Source organism: Xenopus laevis, chromosome 2L, assembly GCF_017654675.1.
Source record: "Xenopus laevis strain J_2021 chromosome 2L, Xenopus_laevis_v10.1, whole genome shotgun sequence".
NCBI classification, from domain to species: Eukaryota; Metazoa; Chordata; class Amphibia; order Anura; family Pipidae; genus Xenopus; species Xenopus laevis.
The window spans coordinates 130,609,440-130,621,564 of NC_054373.1; positions in this window are offsets into that span (position 1 = coordinate 130,609,440).

Here is a 12,125-nt window from a genome sequence, read left to right on the forward strand (position 1 = left end):
AATTGTTGTATCCTAATAACAAACTTATGTGCAAATGAAGCTAGAACACAGCTGTGCTTGAAATGCAAGTCAAATGTAGTGTGGTTTATGGATGATCTCTGCCCCAGATCTGTCTGTTAATATAAACATGCATATCTTACACATAGTCAAAACAATACTGTAGTACTGGCAAATGTGTTTTGGAGCCAGTAAACTTCATGTTGGTTATAAGACTGCTGTTGCCCTTTGCTCTTCTAAAGATCAAAAGCACACAATACTTTTGGCATTGTTTTGGTTAAATAAAAGCACTAAACATAGTACAGGTATGGGATCCGTTGTCCGGAAACCTGTAATCCAAAAACCTACGTATTGGCAGCAAAACCAGTCTGTTGGGTTTGTATAATGTTAACATGATTTTCTAGTAGAATTCCAGTATGAAGATTCAAATTATAGAAATACCCCAGGTCCAAATCATTCAGGATAATAGGTCCCATATCTGTTCATTGATTTCTATATTTCTATATTAATAATATAACTGTAATACAAGCAGTTCCGGTACTTTGCTACAAAAAAATGTATGTTTTGGGAGATAAAAGCACCCTACATAAGTAAATGTGGACCTGATAAGAAGAAGAAACTGCAGATTTGTGGTCCCATCCAAAAGGGACCTTGGCAAATCAAATCTTTAGACTGGATAAAGTAGTAATGATCTGATAGCACCTCGTGGATAGTTTGCTGAAACCATATAATTTAACCCCCCGTAGCCCCGAGGTGCCCTAGATATAGAATGTCGAAACTGATAAAGCTAAGAATTTTTCACTTTCACCAACATTAGATACTTGTTATCAGTGAGGGCTGTAAACTAAAGTGTATGAGGTATCAAATAAATATCCTTATCGTTCAAATTTGTGTTATTGTGCTTCTCAACAGGCTGCAGTACCCATGGAAGAGTGCAAAGAATTCCAAGTAGACATAAAGTAGTACCTGGAGAGCATGCTGTGTCTTTATATTGTCATCATGTCTTTATTGCAGAAAAGTCATGCACTACATGTTTAGGCCCATCAGCCGTCATGCACCCGATGAAGGCTGATTGGCCAAAACATGTAGTGCACAAATTTTCTGCAATAAAGACATGATGATAATATAAAGACGCAGTGTGCTCTCCGGGGACTACTTTATGTCTAAAGTGTATGAGAGCGAAGCCATGGAACAATTTGCTTATAACATCCAAAGCAGCAACAGTTTTTTTAAGAATATTTCATTATACAGTTACATTATAAACTTCATTAGACTTTGTTTTCTGACCTTTTGTCCTTGTATGTGTTATTACTTCAGTTTGTTCTGATGACATGGGGCTACCATGAATATTATAGATAAATCCAAATAACTCAAACAGGAGGTAATGATCGTCGCTTCAAATTATATTCATAGTTCTAGTAATGTTGGCATTAAAATACACAGTAGGCACACCCCTTTTACAAACTTATGTGTTTCCTCTGATCGTTATTATCTAAATGCAATGCTCAAAAAAAATTTGGTAAGTAGGAATGGGAAACAGTATTCTCAACTAGAAAACTGGACTGAATAATGACAGAGACTTTGCTATGAGAGACGTCATTGCAGGTTCTTAACAGGATTTGTCACTGCCAAGATAAAATTGGAATTTATTGTCGGATCTGAAATAATAGTAAAGCGCCACAGCTCTACCTTCAGCCAGGTTTTCTCTGATATAATTAAATAGAATCTTAGAAACTGAAAATAAGTATGACAGGAAAATCTATAAAGGTGTCAGGAAGAGATAAGAAGTACCAGATGATTTGTTAAACATTTCAAAGTTCCCCAGAAATGTAATTTTCATGCAAATGAAATTTTGTTTAATAAATCAACATCACATTCGCGTTCTCCTTAGTTTTGTTTTTTTGTGACCATGTATTTCATGATTTAATTTATTTTTGATATGGGACTGTATGTTGCAGAAAAGAAGTAATTGATAATTAACCAACTGACACTGAGTAAGAAGCAGGAGAGTCATTGTTTATGTCAGTATATATATATATATTTATATATACTCAGTTTGGTACACACACACTCTCCTTTTCCTAATTAAACATTAATTAGCGGGTGCTGTGTACAAATTGGAAAATTAAAAAGTAATGGTACTGCACGCACTCCAGAAAAATCGCTGTTTATTAATCAAAAAGCAGCATTACAGCATATCAACATTTCGGTTCATGGTCTAGAACCTTTCTCAAGATGTATAACCATATAAAAAGGTTATACATCTTGAGAAAGGTTCTAGACCATGAACCGAACGTTGATGTGCTGTAATGCTGCTTTTTGATTAAAAAACAGCGATTTTTCTGGAGTGCATGCAATACCAGTATTTTATATATATATAGAATCCCACAGTACCAGCACTCAAACAGATGTGGCCAGCAGTGCACGATCAATAAAGCATGTATCCTTGAAACACTATTGCTTCACATTCAAAACAGTGTGTGCTGATCCATCGTGCTACATATATATATATATATATATATATATATATATATATATATATATATATATATATATATATATATATATATATATATATATATATATAGTGAAAAAGGATTGCGGCACAGGGTTTTAGTGAAAAAACAAAAAATGTTTTATTATTAAGCCTCAACGTTTCGATCCCCCACACTGCTTATTTCCCATGCTGGCACCCAGGTATTAATTTTGTCTACGGAGTACACCATTCCTTTGGTTATATATATATATATATATATATATATATATATATATATATATATATATATATATATATCTATATATATATATAACAAACAAGGGAAAGTTGTGCTCACCACTAGTTTTTAAAATAATTAGGCGGGGGTGCAATGAGGGTGTGAGGGAGTGCAGAGGAATCTTGTATTTGTCTATATGTATTTTGTGGTCACACCCTCATTGCACCCCCGCCTAATGATTTTAAAAACTAGTGGTGAGCACAACTTTCCCTTGTTTGTTATAGTTCTACAAGAGCAGTGACCAGCTCCATGTTGTAGCTCCCACCCCCTCCAACTATAGTCAGGTGATCCCACTGGTGTCTAATAAAAGGGCAGCCAAGTTTGGGAGTTTTACTTTGAAAGCAGGTAGTAAGTTGCAGGTAAAACGTATTTGTCCCTTTTATAAAATGTATAATGAAACCATAGAATTCTTCTTATATATATATATATATAAAGACAAAAGCCCTCTAAAAGTTGTACTAGTACTTGATTAATCCTTATTGGAAGCAAAACCAGCCTATTGGGTTTATTTAATGTTTATATGATTTTCTAGTAGATTTAAGGGATGAAGATTCAAATTACAGAAAAATCTGTTATCAAGAAAACCCCAGGTCCTGAGCATTCTGGATAACAGGTCCCATACCTGTACCAACAGACTACATCAAATAACAGTAATACGCTACCTTAAATACTGTAGCTCATAATATATGCATTAACAAAGTGACTTAGTTTAAGAAAAGGAATGACCAATCAATACTCTAGTTCAGTGGTCCCCAACCAGTAGCTCGCGAGCAACGTGTTGCTTACCAACCCCATTGGAGTTGCTCCCAGTGGCATCAAAGCAGGTGCTTATTTTTTAATTCCTGGCTTGGAGGTAAGTTTTGGTTGCATAAAAACAGATGTACTCAAAAACAGAGCCTCCTGCAGGCTACCAGTCGATATAAGGGCTACCAATCAGCCAATCACAGTCCTTATTTGGCACACACTGGAACTTTTTCATGCTTGTGTTGCTCTACAGTTCTTTTTACATTTAAATGTGGCTCATGAGTAAAAAAGGTTGGGGGGCCCCTGCTCTAGTTAGTTAAACAAAGCTTCACAGTGCCGCTACTAAATCTGGATTTTAATCAGACAGCTCCTTTATTTAACCAATCTGGTCATAGCTTATACAAATGTGGATTTGCAAACAATTTTACAATCACAAGGGAAATCCACCAATCCATCCAAGATGCTGAAAACTGATTTTAGTATTTGCTTCCAAACATATGAAGCATTCTATAGTTGATTTATTTTACATCAACTATAAACAAAGGTATTTTAGTGTATTTTGATCAAACATGTCTAATTCAATAGTTAATGTTTTAGATTATGGGGGCACACATTGTTTAACAAATGTAACTAAAAGCAGAAAGCAGTCATTCACTCAGCAGAAATGTGTTGCTTATGGGGCCCATCAGTATGAAAGACATTTGGAACAAAAAGCTGCTGTCAGAAGAATCACTATTTACTTGTCAAATAGTAAAAGAACTGTGATTTCATACATAGAAATGTCCTTCCTCTCCTCTTGTGTGAAAAATCGTTTTAAATCATTCAATGAAAAGTTTAAGGGTACCGGAGTGTTAATAATTCATGTAAGGCAAATATAGATTCAATTATGAATCACAGTCTTGCTGTGACTAACAAATTATTACATATAACTTGTTTTTAAAAAAAGGATTGGAGAGTCTTATTATGTTAATGCTTTAATTAACTAACTTTTTTGTTTGATATTTTTCTAATGCAACAATGATTCTTAAATCATTGTTAATAAAAAATAATTATACTCTTCCTGTCGTGAATTTGCAAGTGTTGGTTGTGTACGGTTCTCCATTGTACGTTGGAGTCTATGATGGCCCACCTAGAACCCTCAGAATAAAACCAATTCTGTGCACACATATTTTACTAAATAAAATTCTGGTTATCATTGACTAGTCATAGAGATGACCAAAATGATTGCATGCACCAGGATGTTATTTATCAAAGGTCGAATTTTAGAGTTATGTGATATTTTTTAAACCTCAAATGAACTTGAAAGAACTCTTGAATTGTTTCTTATTTAAGAAAAAAACTTGATTGAAAAAAAACCCGAGTTCGGGGTTAACAACCCGAAAACTCAAATTAATTGAGTTGAAAAAAAAACCCAAATTGATCAAGTTATCGAGCAAAACCCTCCAAAAAAAACTTGCACATCATGAAGGCTACTAACATTTTCAAATGGTTAAACGAACCTCTGCCATTGAACCTACATGACCTCGACAGGTTTAAGATGGTGTATTTTTGGATTCAAGCTATTTCCACGGTCGGGGTATAAAAACTTTTTAAAAAAATTTACCCGAAAAATCTATTTTTTGACTCAGAAATAACCTCAGAAACTAAATTTTTTCATGGAAAACACAATTGGGACCTTAATAAATCTGCTCCTCATTGCTGAAAGTATAATATACAGTATCAGACAAAAGTATAAAGAATAAATCATGTGGAATAAAAAGGAGTAATCTCTTCAATTACCAGGTACAATAAAATAATTTATGGGTAGTCTCAACCTTAAGGTGTCCACAAGCAAAATCACCAAGCTGCAGAAGCCTTCCCAGTACTAAAAACTTCTATGAGTTTCTGAATCTGGCTTGTTTTACATGTAAGAGAATTACATTATACAACTTGTATGTTCTCATATATTAATATGTTAAATAGTAATGTAAGGCTCCTTGTATATTTTTTATAATAGACTGATGTTATTATTTATTAACAACCCTTTCTTAATTCACAAAATTTTTTAATATTTATAGATCTTAGGACATTTAAATGTGTGTGATCACCGATGGATCTGTAGCTATTTCCAGCCTCATGTGCAAATCCTTTATTAGGACTAACTTGAATTATTTGCAACAAACTCCCCGGGACAGGACAATGTCTAGCATTAACATCATCAAGATATCTGCTAGAAGTAACTTGTACATGGCAGGTCTAAGATGAGTCATTTTTTCCAGGCATATGAAACATTCTCTTGAATCTAAAATTTGTATTATAAAGAACCAAAGTAGCAACACACAATCCATTTCATTGATAGAATCTCTGCCCATTGACTTGCGATTAAATGGCACATTCCTTTATGGGTCCAGATTTATGACTTGTTTTGTAGAACAAATGCAACTTGACACCAATTACTACATTCTCTACAGTGAGCTATACAATTTACACCTGATGGGTCTGAGGAATTTTTCCAAAGCAAATATACTGTACACTATGCATAAATAATATATTAATAAGAATAGCATTTGAACTAATTCAGAATTAGTTTGCCTTCCTCTGGATCAACAGTTGTAAAATGTAGGGACCCATAGGGTTAATGTGCCCCTATGGCTTTAAATCCCTATACTTCCTCATTTCCCTAGTTGCTTAGCAAAAGACCATGTATCTAGTCTATCATTTACATATCCACATTATTGGGCAAAAGGCCAATAATAGAGGTCAAAAAAGTTTCACCAACCTCATCAAGGCTGGTGTATAATCCAGGATTCACTTGCACCAGAGCACAAATCACCTGGGCCCACTGTTTTTTTTTCCGTTGTCCCTCAAGTCCAGCCTTCCCTCCCCTCACCAATACTGGGCTGCCTTATACAGTCATTGCTAAATTCATGATCTACAAGAAGTGCAGAATGCAGTAAACAAAGTTCAACAAAATGGCCAAATGCAGCCATTAAAGTAATGTAAAATGACTCATTTTCCTTTTACTGCTAGTTAACACATCACTGGTAAATCTTTGGGACAGATTGTTGTAGATGTTTACAGACAGGAAAGGAATGAAATACAAATCATCCCAAAACGCTCAAATGTTTTGAATGTCACTTATTCCTGTCTGCGGGTTTCAAGTGACGGTCTAACAAAATCTGACATACCAAATTACTTGTGCGCATGAACCTACATAATTCTTTTTATGTTACACGTGAACAAGGTTTTTGAAAAAATACCAGTTCCTCATTCAGTTCTTTGCTTACTTTTACCAGCTGAAATATTAGTTTTTCTTCACATACTTCTAGAGGGGCTGGCTTTGTCAGAACAGGACTCCTTGCTCTCATCTCAGTATGGTAGGAAATTGATCTCTGAAGTCTGTCACACAAGTATGAAGCTCTGCAAAGTACAGTATAATGTTACAACGTGCAGGTGCATTTGCTGGGATGACTTGCTGATGGTAAATGGAGGTGAGGGAGGCTTACTCTCCTTCACAAATGAAGAAAACTTTGTCAGTGACATGAATTATGTCTTGCATGCCACGCATTCCACAATATTAAAAATATTCAACAGAGGAATAGGAGAAAATGAGTAAAATGCACTTCTCTCTTAACTGTGTTCAGAAAAAACTAAATGCAGGTGCAATATATTTCCGAACAAAGGAAGTTTTGTTGCTCCTACTTCTGTACAATGAAAGTGAACCCTGTGTGCAGTAGATTAAAATGTTGATACTCATTCTTGGCAAAAGCTTGCTTTATACTGTAGCTCTTACTGATGCTGATGGAAAAGAATTTACTATACTGCATCTAGTTTAAAAATGATGCATTTTATTATATTTTCTTCTCTATAAACCTTGTGTGATTTCAGGCAACTCTGTTTGAGGCATTGAGGCAGAAATTTGGATGTTGTACAAGCAAGATATATATTCATACATAATGTATAAAGGTTGCAAATCCAGCAAAACTTTTAAGTTAAGATAAATGAAAAAAGAAGGCAAGAATATTGCAGGATGCTCTAGATAAAACACAAACTCAAGACATACTTAAAAAATTTAGAACTTTTATCTCCAATATCATTATTTGTAATAGATGTTTTAGTATGAGAATATAACTTATCTGTGCACAGGACATTACAGTTCTTTTTCAGCTAGTATGCATTTATGTATCACAGATACCATGTTTCTTCTACAGACAGCTACAAAGTATCACTGGGCCTCAGTCCCACATACTTCCTTTTAAAGGAGCTGTGTCCAATCACAACACATTATACAATCACCAATTACAATTGTTGAAACATGTGCAGCCATAAATGACAGCCATTTGTGAACGTGCTACACCACAGAAAGACAATAGGTGCTAGTTAGGCACTCCTTATTGGTAATGCCATTCCATTTAGCAAATAAAAACAAAGCAATAGCTATTATTGCTATTATTGATTTACAAGTATTCTCCATTGTAATAACAAGAAAGTTATTAGAGGCCACCATTCAACTGGGGTTTTGTTGCTAAGCTTATTTTTAGCTTTACTCCATTTCTCAAAAATGATATTGGGCCATTAGCTACACTAAAAACTAGTTGGTGTGTTGGTCTATAGCACAACCCTACAATAATTTTGCTGGATTCTTTACAATCTGTGAAATGCTCCACCCATAAGGCTTCAGCTTACTTATTTTCCACTATCACTTCTTTCTTTATATTGGCTGTGAATCCTGCTTAACAAACAGACATACCCCTCATATTTTTTTTATTTGCCCTGTCCCTCTGAAAAGTATAGCTCCTATGTTTACTGCCCAGTTATGTGACTCATTCGGCAATGCTTCAGCAACCCAATTACATCATATATTTCCTCCAGCACCAGTACCTCGAGTCTCCCATTTGTTAGACATGATTTGTAGATATACATTTAATACTGGTACCAGCTTGTAAATTGTGTAAATACAACTTTGGACCCTCCCTGCTATTATCAATACCATCAATCAAATCTCCACCCCCATTTTCTTTTACTATGTACAAAACCTCATCTAACCTCTCTTCCCCAGGATTATTCACTGCACCCTCGTTTAAGCCATCATGCCTATTTCCTCCAACCTTTTAGCCATCCTTTCCCACAAACAGCTGTACCATTATCACTGAGGTGCAGCCCATCCCTGGCAAAAAGCCTGTTTGCATCTCACCTCAATGTTGCAAAGTGCCTCCTAGATTCTCAGATAACAAGAGGAAACTCACCTGCATTTTTCACACTTGAATGCTTCTGTTTATGAAATTTGCATCCAAGAATGTATAAATTGGACTATGCGTGAAATTGCATGATGAAGGGAAGTTTACCCACTCTGTTATGCCTCTACAGTATACAATACAGTCTTATTTATGTCATAATGAAAACAGTAGTTACCAAACTGTTTGGCTTGTCCTTTGGCGGGGGGTTAATACCTTGGCAGGGAAGGCTCTGCCTGAAGGCCAACTACGGTGAGATCTGCAATGAATAGATATTATTGTAACGTTGGCCGAATGGTTTTTGCCCATATGCTGTCCTTACTGTTATCCTTGTTATTGGCTAAGGGAGGCCTGAACAAAGACTGGACCTTCAACCCTTGATAGATTTCATGGAATCTATTCTATAATGTTTTGAGGGAAAATGTCCAAGTTTTACCTCTGTGTTGATTCCTTATGGCTAACTTGTTCAAGGATGGGTACACTGATCTCACGATAAGCTGTCTTTAGTATGATATAAAATAATATATAGAAGAGTGGGCCTCCTGCAACTTCTAGGTTGGCATTTGATGGAGGTCACACAACAGCTAGATTTTCAGTTTTGAGAAGCCATCTGTAATTTGATCTGATCTTACATTGCCAGTTCATTAAAGGACCCTGTGATATTCAACCAATTTCACTGAAAACAACTAAACTAGCTAGCCATCTGTCACTGTGCATATGTCAGCTCTAGTTATGCATTGATCCCATGCTAGCTAATAATGAAGGTGTTGTAATACAAAAAAATCAGCTCTTTTTAACAAAATAAATCATCATATTTATTAAATGAGGGTTAGACTTTTTACTGCAACATTTTACTGTAATCTACAACATGACTCCTTTTCCTGTATATAGTACAGTGTAGTTCTTTCACCATGTAATGTCCCTATCTGCTCTGGTGCTGTAACAAGGAAAGCCTTGTAAATGAAAGGATTGCAGTATGTCTGAGGTTCAGTAATGTTTTTAATGTTACAAAATTCATACAAAAATAAGTTTTACTGTTTTAATTTTTATCAGATTTGCTGTAGTGACTGTGTTTGATGGGAAATAGTATTGGGTAAAAACTTTGATTCATAAACGGCCAAATTAGGCATGATTCATAAGTTTAGGTGGATGATTACAGTATATGCATATTATAGAATTACTTTTTATCCAGAAAACTCAAGGTCTCACATATTTTATTAGATATCAGATCCTAAAAATCTACTTCCTTTTTCTGTCCAGCAAAGGTAAAAACAACAGCAAAATGTTGGTTGGAAAAGTCTTGGATTTCACATGCTGTTATTTTGTTTTGCAGAACAGAGAGTTTCTTTCTTCCTGCACACTCTACTTATTCTTTGCCTTTGGGTATGGTATCATTAGTGTAATAACTTTGCAGTTAACGTAAAAAGCCAAGTTTGAATACCATTTCCATGGAAACTAAGGATTGGTTCTTGTGCTAAAGCAAACATCAGCAAATCTGATGTAAGGTGAGCTTGTGAGTAAGAAATATTTCACAATAAACAACGTATCCTTAAACATACAACTGATCATAATGAATAACCTTAAAATTGATTAAAGAAACTTAGCCAAAATAGGAAGTTCTTGTGGTGAGACAAGTCATATGGTTGGACTGGAAAACCTCTCAACTACTTCCTGTGGTCAACTAAATTCCATTGGTTTGCTCAACTGATGGAGAGCCTGAATAAAGGCTGTCTTAGAAACTACCTGGCTGTGTTTAGGATCTCTGTTGATGGCATGATGATTACGGTTCCTTGAACAAACTTGAGATAAAGCTAAAAAAATGTAGACATATTCTGGATGAAATTCCTTGACTGCTGGAGATAGAAATGTAGTGAAATGTAAGCAGAAAAAAGTCTTATCATTATAATCATTATTAACCAGTTTTTATACATTTCTAACATAGTCATCAGTGCTGTACAACAGAAGGGTATACATATCAAGCATGTACTGACAGAAGTTTTCTTATTGTTTGTAAAATTGCTCATTATTTTCAGTTTCTGCCTGTGACTTCAAATGTATGAATTATGAGCAGTGAACATCTTTAAAATAAAATGGTTGTGTTAGCTAAACTATATATTTTTTGTAGTTTCATATACTCATTCAGATTCAAATCGATAAGAAAATAGCATTTTATGGTTTAGTACATGAAAACTCAATTTAATTGTATGAGAAAATCTGGAATTGAATTAGGATAAAAGTCTTTCTGGATTTATATGAAGTAAAGGTGAGGGATCTATTATATGCAAAACCATCAGTCATAAACTCCCAAAGTAGTAGAAACATTTCCCAAACTGTACTTTATTTCTGGCTTGTTTGCTTTTTCTTAGTTAAATTTTGGGCCAGATACAAGTTGAATCTTATCTCATGGTTTTTCACCAAAGAAGTCTATGGGAAAATCTGGAATTGAATTGGAAGAAAAGTCATTCTGGAGTATTATCTGCACACCCATCAGCCACAAGTCCCCAAAGTGGTAAAAACATTCCACAAACTGTACTTATTCCAGGCTGTTTGATTTTTCTCAGTTTATTTAGGGCCAGATTCAAGTTGATAAGAAAAAATTAATATCATGTTTTTGTTTTTTTTACCATTGAAGTCTAGGTTAAAATCTGGAATTCAATTAGGATATTAGCTTTTCTCATCAAACTGAATCTGGTTTAAATGATTTCAATGTAGTTTTCACAGCCTCATTAAACATTGTTGTGGACGTATAGGGTCTATTTTCCAGAATGCACTGGACCAGGGGTGGGGTTGGATAAAGGATCTTTCTGTAAACTGCAGCCTTATACTAAAGTCTGCTTTGTTACCATCAAGTAGAAGTTACTATTTTATTATTACAGAGGAAAAATACATATTTACATTATTTTCTTAAAATGCTATATGGGAAATTATGTATTCTGTCTACAAAGGTGTCAGAGTGCTATAGGAGAAATATTTGTTCCAGTATATGCAAATATTTACATTGGTTCATGGGAGAATAGATATATCTTCAATTATTTCAATCCCTAATAACAAACATATCTGCTGTTATGGTCATTACATTGATGATCTACAGTATCTAATGATCTAGTATAGAAAGTTGAAGTTTACATTTGAGTTTACAAATAATTATTTTAATTATCTGGACATCCAATTATGGGACAAGAAAGGGAAGATTAGTACCACCCTAGAAAAGACTGTACAGCCAATATGATACTACAAGCTACATCATGTCATCCCTCCACATGTAATACACAACATACTTGTAGGACAGTTCCTCAGACTTTTGATTATTTTGTTCAGGAATCTTGTAACTTATTGTGCAGGTTATTATTATTATTAGATCCTTTGAGTGTATATATACACCTTGAGAAACACTTTT